This window comes from Girardinichthys multiradiatus, chromosome Y, assembly GCF_021462225.1.
Source record: "Girardinichthys multiradiatus isolate DD_20200921_A chromosome Y, DD_fGirMul_XY1, whole genome shotgun sequence".
Lineage (NCBI taxonomy): Eukaryota > Metazoa > Chordata > Actinopteri > Cyprinodontiformes > Goodeidae > Girardinichthys > Girardinichthys multiradiatus.
In genome coordinates, this window is record NC_061818.1 from 25,735,410 (window position 1) to 25,763,333 (window position 27,924).

A 27,924-nucleotide genomic window follows, 5' to 3' on the forward strand; every position below is an offset into this window, starting at 1 on the left:
ATTCAGACAAGACAGCAAACCCAATATCTCTCGATATGTCATTACCATGGATTTTGGTTATTGCTCCTAATGTTTACAAATGAATCCCCCCTTTTGTATGTGATGATCTGATTGGCTGGCATGGCGCCAGAGCATTGTCAGTCATAGGTTGTAAACAAGACTGTGATTGGCTGTTAGCCAGTCCGCATTGGGCTGTCCGGGGAGGGGAAAAAAGCAATAACTGGCCCCACGGTTTCAAGGCGTCCCGGGTTAGATGTTGAAAGGGGATAAAATGAGACGGTTTCAAGGCACCCCATAGGCGGACCCACATTGGCCCTGAAGCCATTTGAGTCAAGCGTGAATCAAAGGGAATACTGCATAGGGGGCGAATTTTAGATTGGATATTTAAAATAATCCAGGCTATAGTTTAAGTTTAAGGGTGGACCAGCAACGCTTTTATCTCTGTTCATAAAAGAAAAAAGGATAAAAAAGAAGTGAAGCGAAACAATTTAGGGCAAAAGGAGACTTCACGTGAGAGCGATAGGAGAGAGAAAACAGCTCCGTCTGTGGATCACCCTGCTTTAATGGAGAAAATCTGCATGGAGTCTTTTCACCGTGTTAAAAATGGGACTGCATGAGGTTTGTCGTTGTTTGGTCGGTGCGGTGAAAATAAAACCCAGTGTAATTTGTTTAAAGTCAGCCTTCTTTTCTCATGCAGTTAATCGGATGATGGCGTTGCATGCTGTTTGTAATAATAGTCGCGGTTTGGCTGCTATCGGGGCGTACAGTAAATGCCGGAGGTTGGCAATGCGTAAAAACACAGAATGTGTGTATATATATATATTCTGCCTAACGTATTACTTGTCACTTAATTTTGTTATCTTATTTTGAAATGTAATCTTTTTATTCATTTTCACACTGTATGACTTGATTAACACCATAGAATAACGAATTGATGTACACTGTTCACTTATTTAACTTCTCTGCATAATTGTACAACAAAGAATAGATTTTTAATTGTTTTTTTTGTTTTTTTTTAGCCATTAAGAGTGTTTGATCTCAACAAATACATCACAGAACAATAAAACTTTAAGTTTTTTTTTATGTGTGTGTCAAAAATAAATGCTACATTATTGCATTTTGTTTATCTTTCTGAAATACTACTGAATCACAAAATAAAGACAAAAAAATACAAATATAATTCATCATTATATGGTTTCAGTATACGGGTGAAATCTGGGTTAGCCTTATTTGCTAAAACAATCTGAAAAGATATAGTAAATGAATGCAATGCAGGATAGTCAAAGAGGTGGTTAGTTGCAGACTTTGGAACAGACTGATGTGTGACAAAATAAATGCAGCATTAATATATTTAATATTTATCTATAAAAGAGCAACAAAAATATAAAACACAAAAATAAACAATAAATAAATATGTAATTTTTGGCATATGGAGGAAATAGGATCTTGCCTTTAAACAAAAAATGTTTTTTTATTCATACTAAAGCCCAAATATTGATTTGCTGTTCACTTTTTTCTGCTCAGTATGCTCAAGATCTGCTCTATATTCTCAGATGTTGGTTGTATTTCTTGTATTTAGAAGGTGCTGGAATTTCATCTGGTTATGAGCTCTTGTCAAGTGAGTGGATCTAGTATAGAATAGTCAAAGAGGTGGTTAGCTGCACATTTAGGAGCACACAATGATGCGTGCGCTTGCATGCACACCCACATGCAGCAGACTTAGTGATAATTAATACAGAGTGAGTGATTTCTTAAGAAAAAGACCAGTTTTATGACAGGGATTGTCCCTGATCAATAAAGCGTTGATGACGGACAGTCTCTGCCTCCCACCCACATCTACCCATGGATAAAGGGGACTGTTGGATATTTAGGCATAGGCAAATTCATTGTCCTTGATTTCCAAGCATTAAATAACATATAGGCCACTGGAGCATAATAAAAGCTGTTGATTATCTGTAACCTTTGATCACAGAGGGAGTCTTTCTTGAAAATATATCACTGATCATTTAAATCTAACACTTTTAACAGATTTTAGATAAATATGACAAATGAGGAAGCTATCTAAATGTAAAATGAAATAATTTCTACAATTTATTATTCAACAGAATAAATCGGCTTTTATAGAGTTACATTCTCCAACCACATGAATTCTGAAAAAGAAAGCAGGTACCCTTCAACCCGTGTGATTGTGCTCGTGTGTGTGTTATAATGCATGAGTTAAAGTGGTGTAATTCATTATAGAGAGCTATATTTGGAGATTACATAAAATTAAGGAGAAATGTATGTAAGATACACTTACTCTTGATTTGTTGCTGTATTTATTATGTATTGGCATAATCTAAATCTGCTCGATGGGAGGAAGTAAGTTCTTGGGTATGTGCAGAGGGAGAGAAGGAGGGGGGTCCTACACAATAACTGCTTGAATTGTAGTGGCATATGGTATAACCAGAAGCCTACTGAAGGCTGGCAATGTATTTAAAGCTGTGCCCTGCATGGATCTACCTTCCCTTTAAACAAATAACTTTTTTTTGAATTTTAAAAATATGCAGATTTGATTTTTAGATGATTGTTACCTAAATGCAACCTCTCACAAAAATGGCATCTGTAACACATTTCTGTGTAAGTACTGTGCCAGAAGACAATCTGTTTATTCATATCATATGTTCTGTGACTGGAAACAAAAGATCATTGGAAGCATTGTCACTGCAGCCAATGAACACAATGGAAAGACATATCACACCCTACACACACAGTCACACACAGACACACACACATTCAACTTAACAGACATTTTTCTTTGTAATAGAATTTGTATTATTTTTTGCCCAGCTGCTGTAATATCTCATCTCCTGCATTTGAGGTTGCTCTTTATATTAACCAAGCATAGTTTATTTTAACTCCTTAAATTATCACAGTATTAATTAGATTTTACCTCTGTGGTCTTTGTATGGGAATTTCCATGCAAAAATCTATACTTTTAACATTGGAGGAAGCACTTTCATATGAAAACATTATTTTTCTGATCATTTAAAGTCTTATTAATATAAGAGATGAGTTCTACCAATTTACCAATGCTTACAGATCAGGTCAGCCTTCAGTCTTCAAGTCTGATCATCATTCCGGCAAGTTGTTACCATAAAGGCCCTTTTGCTTTAAGCAGACAATTGTTTTTTTGTGTGCAGTGATTGATTTCTTGCACAGCTGTAGGTCAGAGAAGCATTGCAAAGGCATTACATAGTTGAATTGAGAAGCAGCGATGAAGATCAGTTTGGGACTCACTGCAACAGGCCTGGTAAGAAGACCCAGGTGTGTCCATGGGATGCTAGATAAGTTGCTTGGATATCTTATTTTCCATTTTACAAGTTCCTAAATTCTTGCACAACAGCCTGAATGATTTTAAGGGGTGATTTATTAATGTATTGCAGACTTATCCAAAACTAAAACAATGCCACATGATTGTTTTGGCTTAAATGTGCAAATGAAGACCATGCTATATACCTGGAATCTCCCCAACATTATTGTTTTGCATGTAAATTGGTGTATTTGCAAAAAAAAACAGATTATCAGGAAATTTCATGTGTGGTAACCAAACAAGGTTTTTCACCTTGAAACTATATTGCACGTGTCCTCACAGTATCAGATAGAGGTCTTACAAATTAAATGCTACAAAAAAGTAACAGTGATACAAATCTCTGTTGAAAATATGATCAAAGGTTCAATTTGAAAAATAAAAAAATCTTAATCGCTGCTTTACTTGAGAAATAAAAAATTGGGTCTCGAAGAGGAGCTTGTTAAATGGCAGAAAATCAAATTAGAGCCAAGTAGTGACAACAGTGCAAAAATCCAACTTTGCTGAAAACTTGCTGAATTGCAGCCTCCCGAAGAATGTTCAATTTGGATTCAGTTATTTACGCCTTCCTGCACGGCAAGCTGTTGCTCTGTTAACGTGTAGCTTGGTTGAGAAGTAATTAAAAGGCTAACCATGCACTGAAGTCAGGACAAGTTAACATGTCATTGACTTTGAAAACAAGCAGAATAATCTGAATAAAATGCATTCTTGCAGTGCCTTCCAATTTAGGGGGTTCATGGATAAAATACAAAAAATTAGCAACACATACTACATTATGTGTGTTCCTCCTTGTTACTTTGTTGCAAGCTGCTATAAATCTAAAGCTGTCATCAGTACAACAAATCCGTTTATGTGACATGTATATTATTTTGCGAATGACGCATCCAATTAAAATTGTCCTCTGTAAGACCTAAACCTGTTTTCTTGGTCGCCATTGTGCTCCCTCTTTAGCAGATGGCTCCTCTGTCATATTAATTTCACATCCCAATGGCCAATTGCGGCTCCAACATAAAAGTGATGAGACGTATTTCAGAGTACTGGCTGATACCCAGAAGTCCAACAGATATGGCAGCCTTTATTTTAATTTTTATTATGGATTTTCAACTGTGCACTCATCATTCCCATTGCCTGCCTGTTATAGTTGCAATGTCTGCCACAGATAAAAGTTCACATTTTTACAGCAAGCCCTACATGGTGGTAAAACAGAAACAACCGAATAGCAAATATTTTCAGTTCAACGAGAGAAATATGCTCCAATAACACCAGTAGCTCCTCAGATAGAAAAGACAAGAAAGGCCCAAAAGATAATTTCACATTCACATATAGTCTTTTAAAATCATTAAAATAAACAGACCTTTGATTCTGATCTAAACCAACTAAGCAATACAAAGCAAAACACAGAGAGTAATGAAGGTTACAGATGACTGAATTAAATTTTAAAGGACGAAAGTATATTACAGCTTTAAAACGTAGAAACAATAAGAGCATGAAGCATAAATAAATCATAATTGACCTTTCAGTTGTTTAATAAAAGCATATATTTTAATAGCACTTCTTGAAACAAAAAGCCATTCCAGCCATGCCTCTCTTAAAAGCAGGAAATGAGTATATATTTGATTATGTGTAATCTGGACCCACAGTGTCCAATGTACTATTGTTGTAGATAGGACATGGACTGTTTTCTTGCTTAAAAGACACATTTTTAAAGAAAATATGTTGAATTGATGTATGGCTGCATATTTTTAACAGAAAATTAATTTCAGGGGCGTTTTTGCTTAGTGTATCATCGCCAGATGAACATGGATGGGCTAGAACAGATAGATGGAGCAGGGAATAAACAGCAAAACTACAGAGGCAACTGCAGCTGTTGTTTGTTAGCCTAAGGTTTATCAAGTAAGAAAATTTACTTTACATTGTTTTTCATTTACTTCTTATGTGTCCTTTGTCAGTACAAAACATCTGCTGATGCTCACAGATCGTGAAAAGAGCCATTTGTTCAACTTAGGCAGCTTCTTCAATTGTATTATTTTTTGTGTCTGAGCTCAAGGAAAGAGTGATGTTTTTATTGCGCACCAGTATGATTATATGTCAGTATTTTAAATCCACTTTCTTTTACTCCATGTGCAGCATTAGAGTAAACTGTCTTTTTAGAGAGAAAAACATGTTGTGAAAAAACCTAACTGGAGATGGAGTCAGAAAGTTTGAGTGGCATGATGGATATCTTCCCTGGAATAATGTTTTAGGACCTACATTACTGTAGAGTAGTTGAACCCTCATGAGTAAAACACAAGCAGATTATGTGGAATAAGGCATGAGTTGTGCAACCCCTGCATGGCCAGTAATCTAGTGACATAGTTGTTGGAAGGAATTTATACTGGCGCATACCTGTGCATGTCAAAGTAACAATGCTGGTCAGAACAGAAACAGAAATAACAACTTCTGAATCCTGCCAAACATTTTTTGTGTTTGAAAGTACTTTTTTTGTAAATTTGCATCTGTGTTGCATTATAGACAGGCTAAGCACTGATACTATAATTTGAGATTCCAATGAACGGTCTTCAGTAGCTTTCAGCTGCGTCCTCAGCTGAAAGTGAACAGAAAATGAAAAGTTGTAAAAATGAAGATATATGCTTTTCAATGATTCTCTTTTACTTGGGTGAACTGGAGATAAACATTGCAACTTCAAATTATCTACCTGCATACAAAAGGCAAATTTGTTCATAAATGGAAACATATTCTTTACATTTTGTTTGATGATTTACTACAAAAGATGTGCAAAAAAACTATTTTTCTAGGCTGAGGATGACAAGGATGCTATACATTCTCTAGAGGACATTAAACATGGCCTAGACGAGAGAGGATTGGATAACGTGTAGTGGTGAGTGAATGGCTGCACATGCTCATTAGAATCATTAATCACCAGGGACAGAAATGCCTAATGATAGAGGGAGGATGGATTTTACCAAGGGTGGAGAGAAAACGTGTGACAGAGATGAAGGATTCTACCAGAATATTACATTTCAGAAAAATTATAGATAGCTTTCACATCCGTTTACATTTACAGGATCTGTTCTGAGCACTCCTGGGTCTGGCAACTTCGCCCGGATTGCCTGAAACAAAAGGAAGAGTGTAATTAATAGCAGCCTTCACTGTCATTTTAAATTGTCATGTAATTCTAATTTAATGTGACATTCTCACTGGAAGTGTGAGAGGAAAGTGGGCTGAGCCAGTTATCTTATGTGGAAGGATAAAAAAACCCATCTCTGTTGGAGATCAAATGGGTGTGTGACATATTCTCACAAACAATTGATTGTAAGCTAAAGGATTTCTCTTATGGGGCCTGCTTTCACTGCATCGTCCCTTTGTCACCCACTGCTGATTGGAACAAACTGAGCCTCATGCCTGTGGAGACCTGGATGGAGCCCTGCAACACTGGATCCTGTTGGTTGAGAGCAAAAAGTTCTGAGCCTGGTCAGTCCTTCGCAGCAGCAGAAGCTTGGTGATATTCATGTAGGATGAGGATAGGCTGTTTGATCAGCACATATTTTTAATTAGCTCCAGGCCCCCCTAGAGTTTCAGCTGTGCCATGGAGTAGATTTCTCCTGCACTTTTCTTAATTAAAATACTTATAAAATCTAGACGCATCATAAAGGATTAAATGTGAGTTTTGTGTGTGTGAACCTATAGTAACATCTGTTTTATCCACTGGTGTGTCCATATTATCTCCCTAATACCTTACATGTATAATTTAATACTTTCTGTCCTCGACAGTGGTGGTTCTTGTATGAAAGTGCCCTGAGCTCCTTCTGACCCTAGTTTCTATGCTTCTCTCAATCTACGTTCAAAATGCCAAAAAAAAAAAAAAAACATTGAAAATGTTTTTTTTGTGTTTTTACAAATACAAATAAGGTTGTCCAAATCTCAAATTGGGGTTTGAAGAATCTCTTTTGTATTTGATCAAGTTCAGTTAAACAGTTTAATTATTTTATATTCTGAGCAGAGATGATCGAATGCAGCATAGAGTCCTTAAAAGCACTAAAATAACCCTTTAGTTTTGCACAGAATTTAAAGCTGTGAATTAATAATTAATTTCATCTTAATTAACTAACCACAATGCACAGTCATTCTTTCTTCCATGGCTTACACTTTGTGAAAACACTCAATCTGCACTGAATAAACATGCAAATTAACATTATAAAAGATATCATCCACTACAGAATAGTGCCCTGAGCAGTGAGCCCTATTGGGCCCATGAAAGACTTCTACTGCTGCTCGGTAACAATGAATGGCTGTAATCCAGGTCCACCAAAAAATTGCAGAAAGAGGATTTTTCCAATTATTAACTGACACAATAAGAAATTAAGACTTCAAATGTAAAAACTAATGAGTTAGATTTTGAGTAATTACATTGATGTTTGTGTCATTTTAAAATTCACATCTTCTTTGTTGCTCATAGGGGATCGAACATCGAACATTGCCGAAATCCTTTGTCAGTCTGAACTAGAGATATTGAAGATATTGTACTGAAGCTGGTGAACTGGAATTTTGGGTATGAAGAAAAAGCGGTTTCAGTGCTTTGACAAAGAAGGCCTAAATCTCTTAAATATGTACTTTGGCCTGAAGGGAGAAAAGAAACAAGGGAGGGATTCTTCGGTCTGACACTGCAAGCTTAAGTTCATAGGACTGACCATAGAGGGGTTTTATGAGAAGGCTCTGTTCGAGAAAACATGTGGCTGAGGCCTTTAACAAATGCCCCTGCCACAAACATTAAAAATCATATGACAGAAGAAGTTACAGCCATTTGTGAAGCTAATAGACATATCTGATCAAAGTTTAGGAGAAATATTTTAGTCATGAGCAATTGTAGGAAACTCTTATCACATCTGGGGATTCTGCATGAGTGTAGGACAGATACCTCATAGCAGGGTGCTTTACACTGATTCTGGAACCCATACAGCATCTACATCACAGGCACCATTTTACTGTATTAAAATGTACTTTATTCGAGATGTATATTTTGTTTGCAAGTTTTAATTGCAAGACTTAGTCAGAACAAATGAAAAATATTTCACAACTATACATTATACAATGTTTTGCTAAGGGTATTGAAAAGTCTCCAACCTAAAAAAATAGATTTTTTTCAGTTCACCATAAGTTCTCATATTTGGTTCATGCAAGGATGGTAGACAACAGAGGCAGCGCAGGGTGGAAAAAAAACAGAAAATGCCAAATAGATGGGAAAGATGAGTGAGGGTGGAGTGACTCTTCAACCATTGCAGGCAGCTTCCTGTCCGGAAAATGTCTATTCATCATTTTCACGTCTTCGTGTCATGGCTTACTATGGCAATAGCCAGAAATGTGGCAATGATGACACCGAGGATTGATGAGGTGCAGGTGGGGTTGGCTAGCAGGGGTTTTGAGGTGGAGATGGTCAAACCAGATGTGGCATAAGTGGGGCTGGGGATGGACTGAGGGGAACCCAATGAAGGTCATGGTGTTACTCACTGCCCCCATTCCTTTTGCACACATGCAGACACACACCCACACACACATGAATTTAGGCCATTTACAAAGACCAGATTGTATATTCATGCAGACACATAAACACTGCTTTCCACGTGCTGTTACCCATCACAGCGCAGCTTTACCCACAATGTAGACACTGGCCAGCAAAACTTCATTACACTACAACAGCATTACAAAGACAGAATACCACATTGAAATAATGGTAAAATTAAAATGAATAGGGTGCATGGTGCTGCCGGGAGAAAGATAAAAAATGAACATGAGTCAAACATCTATGTGGTATATATGAGGTTACGGCTGGCAGTCGATGCTAGTTTTGCTTTGGAGACTGGAAACTGCTTTCATTATAAATCCCAGTGGCTTTATAAGCTTTACAATGAAATTACAAACTAAAGAGAATGAAATGTTTCTGTCAAAATGACTAGTGGCTGCTTGCAGATTTTCTAAACGGACTCAAGTAAACGTCCACATGCCAGAACTAGTCGTGTCATGAAGTAATACATGAACTTGTTGACCAAATACCCATTTTTGACATAATTTCTGTGTAATATAGCTATAGCTAGAAAGAGGACTGGGTATTTAGACAGAAAACTGTTAGACAATAAACTGAAAGAAGTATGCCACTGTGATGCAAATGAACAATAATTTATGTTAAATATATATTTTCTGACTATTACATTTAGATGCGGAGCATCGGTTAAAGGTAATAGATCACGTTCATTTAGCAAGTAGCTATTAATTCAATTCAATTCAAAGATACTTTATTGCCTAAACAGGCAATTTACCAATGCCCTAATGGAACAGATAACATAAAAAAACAACAAAACCTTATATTTTAATGACACAAAAGGTAAAAAATACTGAAAGCAAGAAGACGAAGAATATTCTCACTTATTTTCTGACAGTTTGACTTAATCTTTTAGTATTTCCTCCTCCTTCTTGTATTATTGGGGTTCTGGGTGAGCCCCTTACTTTAGGACGCGCACATTTCACAATGGAAAATGTTTTTCTTTGTGCTTTTACGAGTCACCTGCAGCGTATGACCATACTGTTTCAAAATGTCTCAAGGCCACTGTTCGTGTAAGTATTTTATGTTGTTAATGTGTATTAGGAGTAACAAAGAGTGTGTGGCTGAATATGTTTTGTGGGGCTTGTTTTACCGTGACAGTGATAGGAAATATATGCCACATAATCCTATTTTTCAATCAGTTTTTTAAGGGCACAGTGACAAATATGTGCCACACTTAGGCTAAAACACCACAGGATTACAGTATCACTGCCCTCTCTAAGCTCTTTCTTTACCGCCCTTTTCAAGTGATCCTCTTTTAGGTAGTTAAACTGACTTTCATTCACATGGTGTATTCCTTTTGATATAGCATTCAGGTATCATGTGCAAATTAATTTGCATTTAAATTACATTCAGACCTAAACTAAGAGAAAACAACTAACAGAAAAGAGTGATAAGTTAATTATGAGGAAAACATGAGTTTGTAATCTCTGTATGTCATTGGACCTGAAAGAAAGCTAAAACATTTTAACTCTCTAAAAGCCCCACTAAATAGTCATATTCAATAAATTAGAATATGTGTTCCAATGAGGCTTGTTTGTTACACTAAAGTACCTTTGAAAAAAACAACCTTCAATCAGGTAAATATGCTTTTCATAGCAGAGACATTTCTGTATTAAAATGATTTTTATTGGTCTGATGTAATATTCTGATCTTACATTTCTTGTTTTCATTTGTTGTAGGAGGAAAGTCACCATAATAACAGAAATAAAGGCTGGAAAACATCTGTGTGTGTGTAATCAGTCTACATAATGTGTTTCACTTAGTGAACTGAATTACTAAAATAAATGAGTTTTTCAAAAATATAAACATTTGTTGAATATGACCATGTTCATGTTTATATTACCCTGAAATTGGTTTATTTAATTTTAACCATTTTTTTAATATTTTTGTTTGAATTTTATAAAGTATCACATTATGATTTCTTTTTAACAGTGAGAAAATAGGTTTTAAAATGGACTACAGAAAATAAGTCAGAAACAGAATCTCACCACATACATTTTAATGATTTACAGTCAGACCTTTAAGACTCAACATCTGATGAGAAGTATATGCTTCCAAACCTACCATTTATCTAATAGTATAAACTTTTATTACTGAAACTTCATTAAAGGACAAATGAGAAAACTTGATTATCACAATAATTTGAAAATGAATTAACATTTCCTTGTCAGAATGTAATGCAATAAACTTGTGTTTATTTTTTAATGACTTCAGAGATGTACTCCTGTATGTTTAGTTTAAAATGTACTGGTATGTATTTACTTGAACTGAGTTTTGAGTGGTATCATTCATCTCATGTTCAGCAAAACATGAATCAAACATTATTTTAATTGTCTTGTTAATTCAATCAAATGGGATGTCAGAATAGTCATAAAATTATAGAATTGCAGAACTAGAATAAGGTACAGCTCCATAAATGTTATGATTGAAAGACAACCGCTCTTTTTTGCGAAGTTGCTACTTTCTATGTATAAATATAAACATCTTCTTCATCTGTCCTTATATTGCTCATATGAAATCACACTTTTAACATTTTAAATAAATTTTCCAGGATTGCCAGGAACAGCACTGAGACCAGTAGTAGTGGCTAAATTGGGGCTTAGGTTCACTTTAAATAACTGGTTCAGAATTTGGTTATTTGATACTTCCACTTCGTTGCTATTGAAAACTCCAATTTTAAGTTATACTGCACATAATCAGATCCATGATTTGGAGTCATGGCCTACCATTGACTATATTTGGGACATTATGTCAACTCTAACTTTAACAGACTCCCTTAAACAGCAGCAATCTAGATTTGTGCTTAGTGTGAACTCAGCTATTGGCAACTTCCCACAGATAGGAAGTTCAAAGATTTAAATTTAATTGTTTTTCATACAGAAGCAAATAGAAAAAAAAGAAGAAAAAAAAGGACCACAAATTCAGACATGTCCCAAAGATAAATTTAAGTCTTAAATCATGGCTGGAATACAACAGAACGTGTAAATGCTCTCATTAAGTAGAGCAGAAACTAAGAAATGATAAACTCGAAGAGACCTGGCTTCATTCTAAATTACTCCCAGTCTTCCCCTTGTGGTTAAACAGAGCACCTGTAACAGAGCACAGTCTTTTAACACAGAGACAAGCCACGCTTCGGAGGGGACAATGGAACTCGAATTAGAGGCAACTCTTATATCAAAACGTGTCCTTTCTTCCTTTTCTTTTCAGTCTGCACTGTGTAGCGTATCCCTGCTGGCACAAGGCGTACTTTGAAGAGTGTGCTTCTCCCAACTCGGTAGCTGATCAGAACCAGGTGAGTATGGCCTCCATATGCTTTCCATTTGTGCAGGATGTAAATTGATTCAATTAGGTCCAAATGCACAACCTGTCAGCCAGGAGGAAGTGGCAGACTTTCAAAGGCCATTAGATTATGGACAGGATTTGGAATAAAAACTCCACCTGCATAGTGCGCCACTATTCAGTTCAACTCAATTCAATTCACCAAGACTGTTGAAGATATTCAAGCTTTAATGCTGACCCTGGAATATCTGTGTGGATGCAAAGTGTATACATTTCTTTTAATTAACACTATCTATTGCTGTCATGCACCTGCAATTAGATATGCAAATGAAAACGCAAAGCTGCATCATATTCTTAGCCAGTGGAGCCATGAACACGCCTGCATTACAAACAGGGACTTTCACAGCTTTAAACTCACATGGCTCCATCAGTCATGGCTGTTAAAAAAAGGCGAGCCATAAACATTTAAGACTTTTAACAGACTGACCAACTGTAACACATTTCCTTTGTTTTGATAGGGGGGAATTCCTAAACTTAACATTCAGTTTCACACATTCATCTCTGTAATTGTATAAAATATGACTTAATGTAGTGTGGAGGTTAGAAAGATGCTGCAGAGGAGTGAAGAAATAGTTGTGCATTTTGACACTGTTCTAAAGAAAGCTTTAAACCCGGATAAAACGAAAAGAGATGTTTTGCCCACGAGAGAGGACATATCACAAGAGACAAGGTTCAGTGGAGGGCCTAAACTTTACTGGCCTGTTACAGAAGTGAATCAGTGGATTATTTCAAAGCCATTATAATCCATCACTATTGCTTAAGACATCCTAATGAGCTCATTAGATAAAATGAACATCAGATTGATCACAAAATGGAGCAAGTGAAAAGCAAGACATAGAGAAGCAGAAGGTGATGGAAGAGAAAGGAAATAGATCTCATGTATCTCATCAGAAGGAAGAAGTAGAGAGAGAGAGCTTAATTATTTGGGTTATTTTGAGTCTATTTTGGGAATGACACTGACCTGTCTTGGATCACATACTTGTATATAAACAGGTACATCTGAATATATTAGAATAACATTGAAAAGTTTAATTAAAATTGCACAAAAATTGCATTTTAAAAAGTTCATTGCTGAAATGTCCATAGGTACTGGGCAGTGTTTGCATGTATGAGTAAAGATTTATTTATGATCAAAGATATATTATTTAAATAAACACAAATCATATCACAAACTGTGTTTTATTTGTACAATAATATTTAACGTGGCAAGCCATGCTGGCCAGAGTGAGACTATGACCATTAAACTTGGTTTAGTACTTTTGACAGTGTGGATAGGTGCCAAGTCCTGCTGGAAAGTGAAATGTGCATCTCCGTAAAGCTTGTCAGCATTGGGAAGCATGAAGTGATCAAACATGTCCTGGTAGACAGCTGCAGTTACTTTGGATTTGACAAAGCAAAGCACCAGCACATGACACAACACCCAAATTATTACTGACTGTGAAAACATCTATCACAGTTTTTTTTTCCTTCCACCTTACTTTCCATTAATATGCTTGGTATTTGTGAACCGTTAACTTCATTAGCATTTATCATTTGAGCTTTACCCTCCTTGTGAATGGTGTCAGCAACAACTGCTGTACAAATAAGACCTCTTCCTTGTATTTGTGTAGCTCACAAAATAACAATTGTGCATTTTGAATCCTTTTTTAAGTGAATTTTGTATTATTCTATTTTATTAGGAAACTAAATTTAGGTAAAAAAAAAAAAAAAAACTCATAAAATATATAGCTCTGTGTAATAATTAAATAAAATAAGATAAAAGTAATTTTTTTTTTTAATTAGAAAAATTAAATAAATGAACTTATCCGTGGTTTTCTAATTTATTGACATGGACCTGTACATGGTGCGATTCAGTATCCAAGCATATCAAAAGCATGCATGGTTGTAAAAATTAAATGTAAAAGTATCAGAAAATACACAGCTGATAACAATAAAAGAGTTAAAAAAAAAGAAATGTATTAGAGTATATATTACAAGATTTCTGAAAATATTTCCTCCTTGAAAATCACATGATGGGCTGTTAAAACATCAGGAATGTAAAAATGCTGCTGTCCCAACATAGATTTAAGTGAAAATATGTACAAGAAGGTCAATATTATAGTAGCAACAACCCACTCTGTTTCCACCTACAATGGAACAGATGTGCTCTCAAATCCCAGCTGTTGCCAGATGTAGATACAAAACCATCTGCGTGAGCTGTTGCTCTATCTGTGTTTGTTAATGTGTGTGTGTGTGTGTGTGTGTGTGTGTGTGTGTGTGTGTGTGTGTGTTTGAAAGAAAAAAGGAAGAATGAAGCCAGAGCTGAAATCTGTGTCAAACTGAGTAAGGTTCCTGTTGGTTTTTTTATGATTTGAGCCTCACACAGTGGAGTTATAGAAGATCCTGATAGCTCCACTGTTCACGCTGGCTGTTTTATAAGGGGAAAATCTGCTAAAGGTTTAATTAGTGGAACATTGCTTCAAGTGTGTACATAAACTTTCATGATCTTGTCACAGTTTAATCCAATTAAAATGCAAAACATAAACTGGAGCTGCATAGCACAACAGCTTCCATTCATCATTCACACAAGGTAGGTCTAAAATACAAGAGCATACTTTTCTATTTGCATTTTTCTTTACAGATTATTGAAAGAATAAGGTTTACACCCTCCTGAAGGTTTTAACATTTCTGCAAATAAATAAAATTGTACACATAAACAATATAAACTAATAACAAACTTCTTTCTATGTATTCACTAAGAAAAGAGATTAAAGTATTCTCACCCTATGGACATTTCCACTTAACTTGTTTTTTTGGAGGGGTGGGGGTTATGTTATAGACCAACCAAAAGTAGTGCATAATTGTAAATTGGACAAAAATGAATACATGGTTTTCTAGTTTTGTATTTGAATTCAGACCCCCCTGTTTTTCTCCAAGATTTTCCTGTGTTTAGTCCCATCCATTTTGCCATAACCTTTTACCAGTTTCCCTGTAGCTGATGAAAAGTATGGAAACTGCCAATGATACTGCCACCACCCTGTTTTCTCACCAATCTTACATAACGGGCAGAATTGTGGAGTGCATGGCTAATAGCTGATCTAACAGATTTTCCATCTTCAGCTGTGAATCTCTGTAGCTCCTCCTGAGTTTCCATGGGCCTCTTGGCTGCTTCTCTGATTCATTTCCTCCTTGCCCCCCGAAGTCAGTTTAGTATAAAGGCCATTTGCTGGTAGGATGCGAGTTTTAACTTTTCCTCCACTTCTCTGTTTTGGTCAATCACCTAAAATCCCACACAAATACATAGAAGTGTGTAATGCGACAAAGTTTGGAAAACTGAAGAGGTAGGAACACTTTTGCTGATTGTTTAATTAATGGGATGAAGCTTAGGTGGAAAGGAGATTTCCCAGAAGAGAGAACAGTTGTTGATAATCAACAATCAAAAATTGAATGCTGTGTAAATATTTTTTATCTGGATTTATGGAGAATAATTCTGTGAGAAACTTGCTATAGTTTGTAATTTAATGGAAACTGTCTAAGATAACCAGAAAATGTAAAAAAGGAATAAACTAGATCCAATTAAATAAGCGCATAAAGGATCAGACATAAAAAAATATAATGGCATGAAAACCCAGGAAATAACTGATTAAAACAGACAAGCACAATTTTGACCGATAAAGGTGGAGACAGTGATTGCTTTACTGCTGTGCTCCAGTCAAAGAGGATGGTCTCAATAGATTTCCCCAACCTCCATAAAGCCATGCCTAAACCCACTTCACAAAAGGGAAAAAAAAAAAACCAAAGCGATCAATTAATGCCCTGCTTCAATAAATAGCACAGATGGAGGGGGGGCCTGGTACATGTCTGCAACTTGCTGGGCTTCCAGCGTCCTGTGGCCCAGAGCAGCAGAGTCTAGGTCTGGTCTCTGCATGTCCACCGCTGCCTTTCTTTCTCTCTGTGTGTACATGCCTCTGTGTTCTAATGTGTCCGTGTTGAAAAGTTCAGTATTGAATGAGTACATTGAACAGTGCACGGTGCTCTTTAAAGGCCAATGAAAATAAAGGAAAGGGAAAATGTAGGCACTCTGAAGAAACGGGGAAAAAACCCAACAGAGCGAGGCAGAGAAAGCAAAACCTTACAGCGCCAGGAGGGACTTCTCGAGGTTTTAGCACTCAGATATATAGGGGCCATAAATCCACCACTTAATGTCCTTTTGGCCCCACTTATACGGTCAGTGACAATGACATTGACTGACTTGCGTTTAGAAAATGTTAGTCAACACAGCAAATTTCAACAAGGCTGCCTAGAGCAGCTCCATATTTTACTCTTTAAATTAATAAATTTCTAATCCATTAATAAAAGTCAAAATAATCACCCATTGCGGAACACAAGGCTTTTAAAGAGATGTATGATATGTTTCAAGAGGAATGCAGAATTCGTAAATCATGACAGGGAAAACAGTTCAAATGGCTCCTAAATGATGCAAAGACCACACTAGATGAATTAAATCTGTGTGACGATTCTTTTTGGCACCCTGTCCAGCTTTCCTCCTATGTCTAAAAGTCACATTTGGTGTTAAGAATTATGTATGACCTTACAAAAGATTCTGAAGGTAGGTAAACGCGGTGAAATGTATTTTTCGGGGGATCAAAACGAGCAGTCATCTTTGTGACGACCAAACCCATTCAGAGAGGTAAATCATTCAAGCACAAAGCAGCAGGGAATATTTTAATATAGTTGCCGCAAACTTCTTTGTGCACATTTGACTAAAGATGCTAAAACTGGCAAAAAGATGTTTAAAAAAATTATATGATTTCACATTTGTGGAGGATATTTGTAAAAAATAAAAAAAAGTAAAAATAGAAATGCCAGTAAGTCTTTGGCCACATTGTTTAGTTGCGCTTTTGTTCACAAAACTCACAAATCACGATCTTTTTGAAGTATTCTGCTGGGCTTGGTCTATCGTTTTTTAAAGTTCACTTTTTTAGTAAAATTTAATTAGCATTTGCAAATAATTTTACTGTTTTGCTTTATTCTACACATCTGACAACAGATGACAGATGTCTTTGTAATTATCTATTTGTTGATTATTTGACTAAGCTCCTTATACTTGCCATCCATGGGAACCCATGTGATTTCATTTCTGCTCATATTTCACTTTCCACTTTGTAAGTGCTCCAGCACAGACAAGTATGCACCATCACTCACCATGGTTTCAAAGTGTTCAACAATTGTGTGCATGCTCCAGCAATACCCCATCCAAGGATTACCCTGTGATTTCTTTGGATATTGATTTGTTTTTTTTCTATTGTGTCCATATATTAGTGAGTCCACATCCAATCTATGTGATGTCAGCTTTTTCTCTGAATTTTGGTGATTGTTCACAGTATGTCTTGATGCTCATCAAGATGTCTTGGCCTTCCAACACTTAAGCCATTCCTTATATCAAAGTACTTTTTTTTTTCCATTCCAGCTGAATCTGGTGTGAAACATTGAGTTGGTGTTGGAGGACTTCTGACTTCCTGCAGAGGTTGGTGTCTGTTTGGACTTGGCCTACCTTTTGGAAAAAGAGTGGGAGGTCACACGGTTTAAACGTCTGGTTTGAACTCTATATACAGTAACTATACCCCTTGAACGTTTTCAAATTTTATCATGATGCATTCACATATCTGTATTTTATTGATATTTTATAGACCAATCAAAGTAGGGCATAATTATGAAGTAGCAGGAAAGTGATGTGTGGCTTTCTACATATTTACAAATTAAAAACCTGAAAATTATGGCTTGCATTTGTACTTAGCCACTACAGTTGATTTACCCCTAAATCAACTGTACTCGGATTACTAGGTATAGTCCCTCGTGTAATTTAATCTCAGCAGAGGTTTGCTGGAAAACAGTGGTGTGTCGGGTTCTGAGGTTTAGAGTGACCAAAGCACAGACAAGAGCTAGGCAGCAGCATGTTTAAAGGAGTCTTCTTACTTTATTTAAAGAATAATCCAAAGGTTCTCCAACGTAGCAAAATCACTGCAGATACAAGAAATCCAAAAACTTACAAACTTGATACAGCAGGAACATAGTAGGCAAAGTACATAGACGAAGGTAGGTGAACGGTGTTGGGACCCACAGCCATGGAAACAACAAGAAAGATGCAGTACAAACCTTTGTGGAACTTTCAAAATAAATTACATTTAACTGACTTCCAGCACAACTACAGCCAGGAAACGGGGTAATAGCCCGTGATGCCATTGGCCGTATAAAACCCCCACCTTTCCAATGGTCCAATCTCTACCACCCGGACTCTGTGCGAGGCTGGCCGGGGAGACAGCGCGCTAATGTCTCTTTGCTGGCAAACTGACATAAACTCTTCAAACTGGATCCAGGGGTGTCATACGATTATCCATCATATGCACTAAGTAAAGTACGGATGAATTACTGTCTGTGTACCCGGTATTCATTCATAAAATGGGGAAATTAAGGTATAAGCATTGCCATACCTTGTCTCTGAGGCCTGCAGATGCAAACTGTGCTCCAGAGAAGTCCCCAGTAGGGACGTTGTCTCTACGAAGCCGAGTGGAGCGGTTTTTCCCGGTCTGAAAGGACGACAACAGGAGCCGCATCACTGTGGTAACATGCAGTTTGGTCAGCCAACAGTGCGGCCCTCCAGTCACTGCTCCGGATGTTAGCTGAAGCTAACCCTTTCTTCACAGAGCTTTCTTCAAACGTCGTCGTCGCCTGGACAACTCCTCCTCAACACGTTTCGAACGAGGTTAGGGTTTGGGCAAAGAGATTTAGGGTGAAATGATCTGAACGTTTTCATTTTCTGAAGTTTGGTTTTGTTTGTGTGAAACTCTGCTATCTTAGTGCTAGCAGGCTATCTGCAGCACACGTGCTCAGTTTTGTATTCTGTTTGTGTGTTTTTAAAGTTGAGACAAACTTTATTTAAAGGGTGATTTTAAACACAGAAGATTGATCATAACGCGCCGTCTGCGCTTATGCATTTTAACCCTTTTATTAACGGTATTTTAAAGGTGTGTGTTTGATTCTGGTGCTAAGCTATCTGCTTCTTTTGTTAGATTTAACTGCTAACAGCTAAGAACACATGCTTGCATACTTAGGCCCATTTCTCCAGAAAGCTTTGGTTCTTTTCCAAAATACTTCCTTAAATATTTGACCATTTCCTTAATAATATTTCTTTAAATATTTTAATAAATAAAGGCAGCTAATGAGACACCATTGAGAATTAGTCATCCAGAAGGTTGGTTTTATTCAGCAGATCATTCTTTAAAACATTATTTTATTAAAATATTTTATCTGATCTTGCATTGTGAATGGTTGTCTAAAGGTATGCTGAATATTGCCTAAGTTGGTTCCAAGACTAACTTAACTTCATTTCCAGATTTTTCAAGATAATCCTTGGTTCTCAAACATACATAACATTGCATGGCAATGTTGCATCACTCTTTTGGTCATGGTTTTCAATCATCTTTAATCAACTTGTTTATATTGTACATATCCCATTAGTCTTCGTTATCCTTTAATTCTGCTTAGTAGTTTAGTTGGATTGTTTTAGCATAGTAAAGAGTTTGTTGATTGAAATATGTTTGACTTTGAGTTGACTTATTTTTGTTAATACATTCTTGTATTTTAAGAAATTGTGTGAATTCATTCCATGTGTGTGCAGAGTTTGGCTGTTCAATAATGTCAGAGCTTGGCTCACACCTTTCTATTTTGTCCTGATACCACCGCCTTACTGGGCTGGTATTCACAGGACAACCCTTAACAGACCGTAATATTATTTTTGATAAAATATTAATATAAAATATTAAATAATATTGTGCTGCATGATGGCACAGTTGGTAGTACTGTTGCCTTGCAGCAAGAAGGTCCTGGGTTCGATTCCCAGCCGGGGGTCTTTCTGCATGGAGTTTGCATGTTCTCCCCATGCATGCGTGAGTTCTCACCGGGTACTCCGGCTTCCTCCCACAGTCCAAAGACATGCCTGTTAGGTTAATTGGTAACTCTAAATTGCCCTTAGGTGTATGAATGAGTGTGTGCATGGTTGTTTGTGTGTTGCCCTGTGATGGACTGGCGACCTGTCCAGGGTATACACCGCCTCTCGCCCATTGACTGCTGGAGATAGGCACCAGCTACCCCACAACCCACTATAAATAATATTTTAAGATTCATAGTCACAACAACGGAGATATGAACAGGGATTCGAACGGAAGGAACCAGCGAGGAACAAACAAGAACAGAGGGCTTATGAACAGAGGGAAGTGGAGTATGGACCAATGAGAATGAGAGATAGGAAAACAGGGGAGATGGAATTCAGGTGTAGATCAGGTTGTAGAGAACTGAGGGATTAGTTGCTAAGGTGACAAGGCTAGAAACAAAATGAAACATGAGAGCTAAACCATAACATAAATCCAGAGGGGAAAACGTGAAGGAAGCTAGACAATAACATAACCAAAAGAACCTGACTACAAAAACAAAACTATAAATAACAAAGATCAAGGAAACAAAACTATGGATGAAGATAATAAAACAAAAGAGACATAAGAACCTAGAATAATCATTAACTAAAGTAAACCAAGAAACCAGAGGGAATAGAAGAAACATCAAAACATAATAATTAACAAAGAACCCATAAAAAACTCTAACCGAAAATAAACAAAACCTAAACCACAGAAAGGGAACCAGGACGGGAACAGAGAAAATAAACTAGTAAACAAAGAGTGTAGGTGAACAAATATTTAAACATAAATAAACACAGATATACTAAAAGGAAAACTAAACTAGAAACTACAAGAAAGACAAGGGAACTAGCATACAACGAATATACAGGGGTTGGACAATGAAACTGAAACACCTGGTTTTCAGAATCAGAATCAGCTTTATTGCCAAGTTCGTACATACAAACAAGGAATTTGACTCCAGTACACTTTGGTCTTTGGTTTTGTTTTTGTATTACAGAATATACATATTTACAATGTACAATATACACATATATAAATAAAAAGGTGCATTTGCAACATCTGTATGCTGTTGTTTTGTACTCTATTGAATGTTCAACAGAGAAACAGCCTGGGGAAAGAAACTGTCTTTGAGGCGGCTGGTTTTAGTAAACAGTGCTCTGTAACGGCGACCTGAAGGTAAAGCTCTGAACAGTTTATGTGCAGGGTGTGTGGGGTCTGCAGAGATTTTAGCAGCTCTTTTCCTGACTCTAGACCTGTATAAGTCCTGGATGGAGGGAAGGTCAGCCCTGATTATTCTCTCTGCAGTCCTGATTATTCATTGCAGTCTGGACCTGTCCTGTTTTGTGGATGAGCCAAACCACACTGAGATGGATGAAGACAGGACAGATTGAATGATGGCAGTGTAGAAGATGACCAGCAGCTCCTGTGGAAGGTTGAACTTCTTGAGTTGCCTCAGGAAGTACAGTCTCTGCTGGGCCTTCTTTCGAACAGTGTCTATGTGTGAAGACCATCTCAGGTCCTCAGAGATGGTGGTTCCTAAGAACCTGAAGTGGTCCACGGCCGATACAGTGTTGTTGAGGATGGTGAGGGGGGTGTATGGGGGTGGAGTTCTCCGAAAGTCCACCACCATTTCCACGGTCTTGAGTGGATTGAGTTCAAGGTAGTTCTGACCGCACCAGTGTACCAGCCGATCCACCTGCTGTCTGTATGCAGACTCATCACCGTCCTGGATCAGTCCAATGACAGTGCAAACTTCAGGAGTTTCATGGACGGGTCCGCTGAGGTGCAGTCATTTGTGTACAGGGAGAAGAGGAGTGGAGATAGAACACATCCCTGGGGGGCACCAGTATTTATTGATCTGGATCGGGAGAAGATGCTCCCCAGTCTCACCTGCTGCTGTCGGTCCGTCAGGAAGCTGTTGATCCACTGACAGGTGGAGGCTGGGACGTTGAGCTGCGTGAGCTTCTGGTGGAGGATGTCAGGTATGATGGTGTTGAAGGCTGAGCTGAAGTCTACAAACAGGATCCTGGCGTACGTTCCTGGATGGTCGAGGTGTTGCAGGATGAAGTGTAGACCTAAGTTGACAGCATCATCTGCCGACCTGTTTGCTCGGTAAGCAAACTGCAGGGGGTCCAGCAGGGGGCCTGTGATGTCTTTCAGGTGCTTCAACACCAGCCGCTCAAAGGATTTCATGACCACAGACGTCAGTGCTACAGGCCTGAATGGGATGTGGAGGAGATGGTTTGAGGTGTGCATGGCTTCCTGTCATGTCTGCAGTAGAAGCCATTCAGACGGTTGGCCAGGAGACGACTCTGTTCAGGATGGGTGGGGGGGGCTCCTATAGGCAGTCAGGTTTCTCAGACCGGTCCATACAGCCGAAGTGTCACCAGTAGAAATGCTGTTCTTAAGCTTCTCACTATAGCTTCTCTTGGCTGCTTTGATCTCCTTTGTTAGTCTGTTCCTAGCCTGCCTGTACTGCGCCCAATCTCCACTGCTGTGAGCTTCTTCCTTTTCCCTGCGCAGATTCCTGAGGTGTGGAGTAAACCATGGCTTGTTATTCCCAAAGGTGCAGAAGGTCTTGGTCTGCACACACATGTCCTCACAGAAACTGATGTATGATGTCACCACATCAGTTAGTTGGTTTAGGTCAGTGGCTGAGGTTTCAAAACAGTCCAGTCTGTGTATTCAAAGCAGGCCTGTAGCATCTGCTTTGATTCCTCAGTCCACTTCTTAACAGTGTGAACCTTGGGTTTGGAAGCTCTTAGTCTTTGTCTGTAGGTTGGGATGAGGTGGATTAGATAATGATCCGAAAAACCCAGAGCAGCACTGGTAACAGCATGATATGATTCCTTTAAAGCTGTGTAACAATGGTCCAGTGTGTTTTTGTCTCTGGTGGGACACTTAATATGCTGTCTGTATTTGGGGAGTTCATGGGAGAGGTTTGCTTGTTTGTTTAAATCTCCCTGTATTATGATGAAAGAGTCCGTGTATTTTTTCTCCACGTCTGTAATCAGCTCAGCAAGATGTTTTTCCACGGCAGAAGTGCAGCCATGCGGTGGAAAAATGAGCCGATTATTATAAACGAGGAAAACTCTCTCGGTGAATAAAACGGTTTACAGATTATGGAAAATGACTCCAGATCCGGACTACATGTTTTCCCCAGCACTTTTACGTCTCTGCACCAACCTTCATTTATATAAAAGCAGATTCCGCCTCCTCGCCTCTTCCCTGATAGCTCCGCGCTGCGATCAGCTCTGTACAGCTGGAAGTCCGGCAACAGCAGTGTGCGGTCCGGGATGTTTTCCTTCAACCATGTCTCGGTGAAGCAGAGAACCGCTGATCCGCGGAGGTCCGTGTTTTTACTGGTGAGAAGAAGCAGCTCGTCCATCTTGTTGCTTAGAGAGCGGACATTTGCCAGGTGGATTGAAGGCAGTGGTGTGCGAAGTTCTCGTTTGCGGAGCTTTACCAGCGCGCCAGCACGGTTTCCCCTCCGATGCTTTCGGCGCAGTATCCCGTATAGTGCCGCAGCTCCGCTTGCCAGGAGCTCAGTGAACCTCGGATCAATGAAAGATGGTGAAAAAATCCCAAGAAAGGACTCTCTGATGTTGAGAAGTTCCTCTCTACTGAATGAGACCACAGTACTGTGGCTCGAAAAACATAAAATCACACAAAATACAAAAGCAAAGAGAGAGCGAAGCTCCGAGGCTGCCATCGTTGGCGCCATCTTGGTTTTCGTCCAACCAAGATGGCGCCGACGATGGAACAATAATTAGACCACAATAATTTATTAGTATGGTGTAGGGCCTCCTTTGTGGCCAATACAGCGTCAATTCGTCTTGGGAACATATACAAGTCCTGCACAGTGGTCAGAGGGATTTTAAGCCATTCTTCTTGCAGGATAGTGGCCAGGTCACTACATGATACTGGTGGAGGAAAACGTTTCCTGACTTGCTCCTCCAAAACACCCCAAAGTGACTCAATAATGTTTAGATCTGGTGACTGTGCAGGCCATGGGAGATGTTCAACTTCACTTTCATGTTCATCAAACCAATCTTTCACCAGTCTTGCTGTATGTATTGATGCATTGTCATCCTGATACATGGCACCGCCTTCAGGATACAATGTTTGAACCATTGGATGCACATAGTCCTCAAGAATGGTTTGGTAGTCCTTGGCAGTGACGCGCCCATCTAGCACAAGTATTGGGCCAAGGGAATGCCATGATATGGCAGCCCAAACCATCACTGATCCACCCCCATGCTTCACTCTGGGGATGCAACAGTCTGGTTGGTACGCTTCTATGGGGCTTCTCCACACCGTAACTCTCTCGGATGTGGGGAAAACAGTAAAGGTGGACTCATCAGAGAACAATACATGTTTCACATTGTCCACAGCCCAAGATTTGCGCTCCTTGCACCATTGAAACCGACGTTTGGCATTGGCACGAGTGACCAAAGGTTTGGCTATAGCAGCCCGGCCGTGTATATTGACCCTGTGGAGCTCCCGACGGACAGTTCTGGTGGAAACAGGAGAGTTGAGGTGCACATTTAATTCTGCCGTGATTTGGGCAGCCGTGGTTTTATGTTTTTGGATACAATCCGGGTTAGCACCCGAACATCCCTTTCAGACAGCTTCCTCTTGCGTCCACAGTTAATCCTGTTGGATGTGGTTCGACCTTCTTGGTGGTATGCTGACATTACCCTGGATACCGTGGCTCTTGATACATCACAAAGACTGGCTGTCTTGGTCACAGATGCGCCAGCAAAACGTGCACCAACAATTTATCCTCTTTTGAGCTCACCCATAATGTTGTGTGCACTTCAATATTTTGAGCAAAACTGTGCTCTTACCCTACTAATTGAACCTTCACTCTCTGCTCTTACTGGTGCAACGTGCAATCAATGAAGACTGGCTACCAGGCTGGTCCAATTTAGCCATGAAACCTCCCACTCTAAGGTGTTTCAGTTTCATTGTCCAACCCCTGTAATAGTCATAAGAAAATCATAACAAATAATAGAAAATGAACTACTAAAAGAACTTAGAGAAATTCCAAACTAATAGAAAACACAAGACCACAACAAAACCAAAGATGTCGCTTCATGACATGGTGAACAAAGAGTTTCATAAAGCCCAAGAAAGAAACCACACAGGTCTATTGCAAAGTTATGGAGACGTTTGAAGCTCAGTTAGGTTATATCAAAAAACACTGTTCAACAATAATTCTGAAATGATTGCACATTTCTTAATAATTTGAGTGACCGTCATATTTCCAGGTCCTTAAAGAAAGCTAGGATAATTTTTGCTAATCCTAGTCACCCTCTGTGGGCAGAATTATCCTTTTTACCATCAGGACGGAGATACAAAATGCCATATTGTAAGACAAATAGACTGAAATAAATCCTTTATCCCCGCTGCTATCAGGCTGGTCAATTCCAGGTCCACATTGTAAGGACTAATATTTATTTACTTATTTTATTAAGTAGCTGTTTTTTTATTTGTACATATTGGAAAATATAGTTAATTTAAATTTGGAGGATTTGCAGAGATCCACAGCTCAGGTGGAAAAATCAATGGAAATGACAATTATTAATCATGCACTCCACAAATCTGGCATAAAGGAAAAGTGGCAAGGAAAAGATATTGCGGGACGAAAACCCTAAGAAGTCATGTTTACCACAAGCCATGAATGGAACTCAGCAAACAAGTGGAAGAAGTTGCTCTGGTAAAGCAACACCAAATTTAAACCCTTTAGTCCATGTGCGTGGAAAACTAATACACTACATCAACTCTGAACCCGCTATGCCCACCTTGAAACATGATGGTGGCAGCATCATGCTGTAGGAAATCCTTCAGCAGGGACAGGGGAAGTGATCAGATTTGATTGGAAGATGGTTGGAGCTAAATACAGAAAAATACTGGAAGAAATCCTATTTTTCAGTGCAAAAAAGTAAGCACTAGATCAGAGTGTCACCTTTCAGAAAGACTTCTGCTTTAAACACACAATAGAATGGCTACAATAGAATGGCTTACATAAAAGCATATTCATGTGGTAGAATGACCCAGTTGAAATCTAGATCTGGGTTTCACTGGGAATCTGTTGGAAGACTCCAAAATTATCAACACTCTCCATACAATATGACTGATCTTGAGTGATTTTGCAAAAAAAAAAAATCAGAAATGTCAAGAAGATGTGTGAAGCTTCTCATATTTTATTTGTAAAAGAAAAAAGGAATATAATTTATCATTTTGTTTCTACTTTACAAATAGGCAATATTCTCTGTTGGTGTCACATAAAATGCATTGAAGTTTGTGAGGTTGTAACCTGATGCTGAAATTAAGTGCTTGGTCACTGTGGCTTTGGTTCCACATTCAGAGTAGTCATCACCATTGACAAAAAAAGAAGGTAGGGATGTTGAGTGAATGCCTGCTTGCTCAACAGATGTGATATATGCCTTTAATAACCTTTGGATTCTTTTTTCAGCGTCCTGCGGGATGTGTTGTTATTAAGGCCCAGATCTCATTATGATGACCACATCTTCTATCGTCTTCCACATCTAGCAGGGCGTCAACATTAACACAAAGCCAACATCCGCCCCCCTGTACTAGTGCTGATGTGGCACTTGTTAATGGTGCCAGTATGTCTCAGTCCTGACTAAGGAAGATATGGTCTCACATTAACCAGCAATGGGGAAGAAAAACAAACATTCTGGTGGCTGATCATCTGTTGAATTGGTGGGAATCTGCAACTCAAATCATTACGACCGCTGACCTAACAACAATGCATTAGAAGGAACTGCAGAAGCCTGTTTTGGTAAATGGTGTTTGATGGCTTTAATAAACATTTTCCATTACGCCCAGGAACCAAGAAGAAAGGAAAGAGCTCACTGGGAATACATGTAAGACTGTGGGAGCCATCAGTGCTGAAAACAAAATAAAACGATTTTATTGTGCCTCCATAACATTCACAAACTCTCTTCCCTTTAAGTGTGTCTGAGTAGCTCCAAGCTGTATGCCAGACATAGGGCTGGTGAGGGCCCATGTTTTATTAATTTGCAGATGAGCTCAGCTTTTGATGGCGTTGGCCGCCCATGGGTTCAATTAGGATAATACTGGGAGAGGGGCAGATTATGGGCTACAATTTAAGTGAGGGTACTGTATATCTCTTCCTGACAGTTATAGTCCAAATGCAACAAATTGCACCTTAGTGGCTGTGAGTGGCTTCATATCATTCCACTGGTGATGAAACATGGCAATGTGGCGGCTCAGCTGCTGTGGAGACAACACCTGGCAGCAAGAGCCATGTCCACTCTGAACTAACAACACACTCCTGCAGTTCAACCTTTTTCCATTCAGTAAAGACCATTTAGAAAACATTGGTCTATACAATGGAGCTCTGAGTTTCTACTCGACCCAGTGAAGCCTAAACATTCCCAGTTAGCACAACTCTTTCTAAGCTATGCCCTTTTTCGGCTCGGAGGCAAAAACCTATGAGTGTTAACGGCTCAATAGAGCCAAACTGAACCACGTAAATCCTTCATCACAATTTTACCAAGATGTGTGTGCAAATATTTTCCAATAAAAAGGTTTGAACCTAAATGTAGCACAAAACTGCATATACAGGTCCTTCTCAAAATATTAGCATATTTTGATAAAGTTCATTATTTTCCATAATGTCATGATGAAAATTT

General features: G+C 38.5%; 1 long non-coding RNA gene across 1 annotated transcript; it reads left to right on the plus strand.

Moving 5' to 3' along the window:
* Positions 1 to 285: 285 nt before the first annotated feature.
* LOC124864600 lies at positions 286 to 27,706 on the plus strand. The gene is made up of 4 exons (XR_007037325.1): positions 286 to 618; positions 12,153 to 12,237; positions 17,734 to 17,790; positions 26,718 to 27,706. It is a non-coding gene; the product is annotated as an uncharacterized LOC124864600 (long non-coding RNA).
* The last annotated feature ends 218 nt before the right edge of the window (positions 27,707 to 27,924 follow it).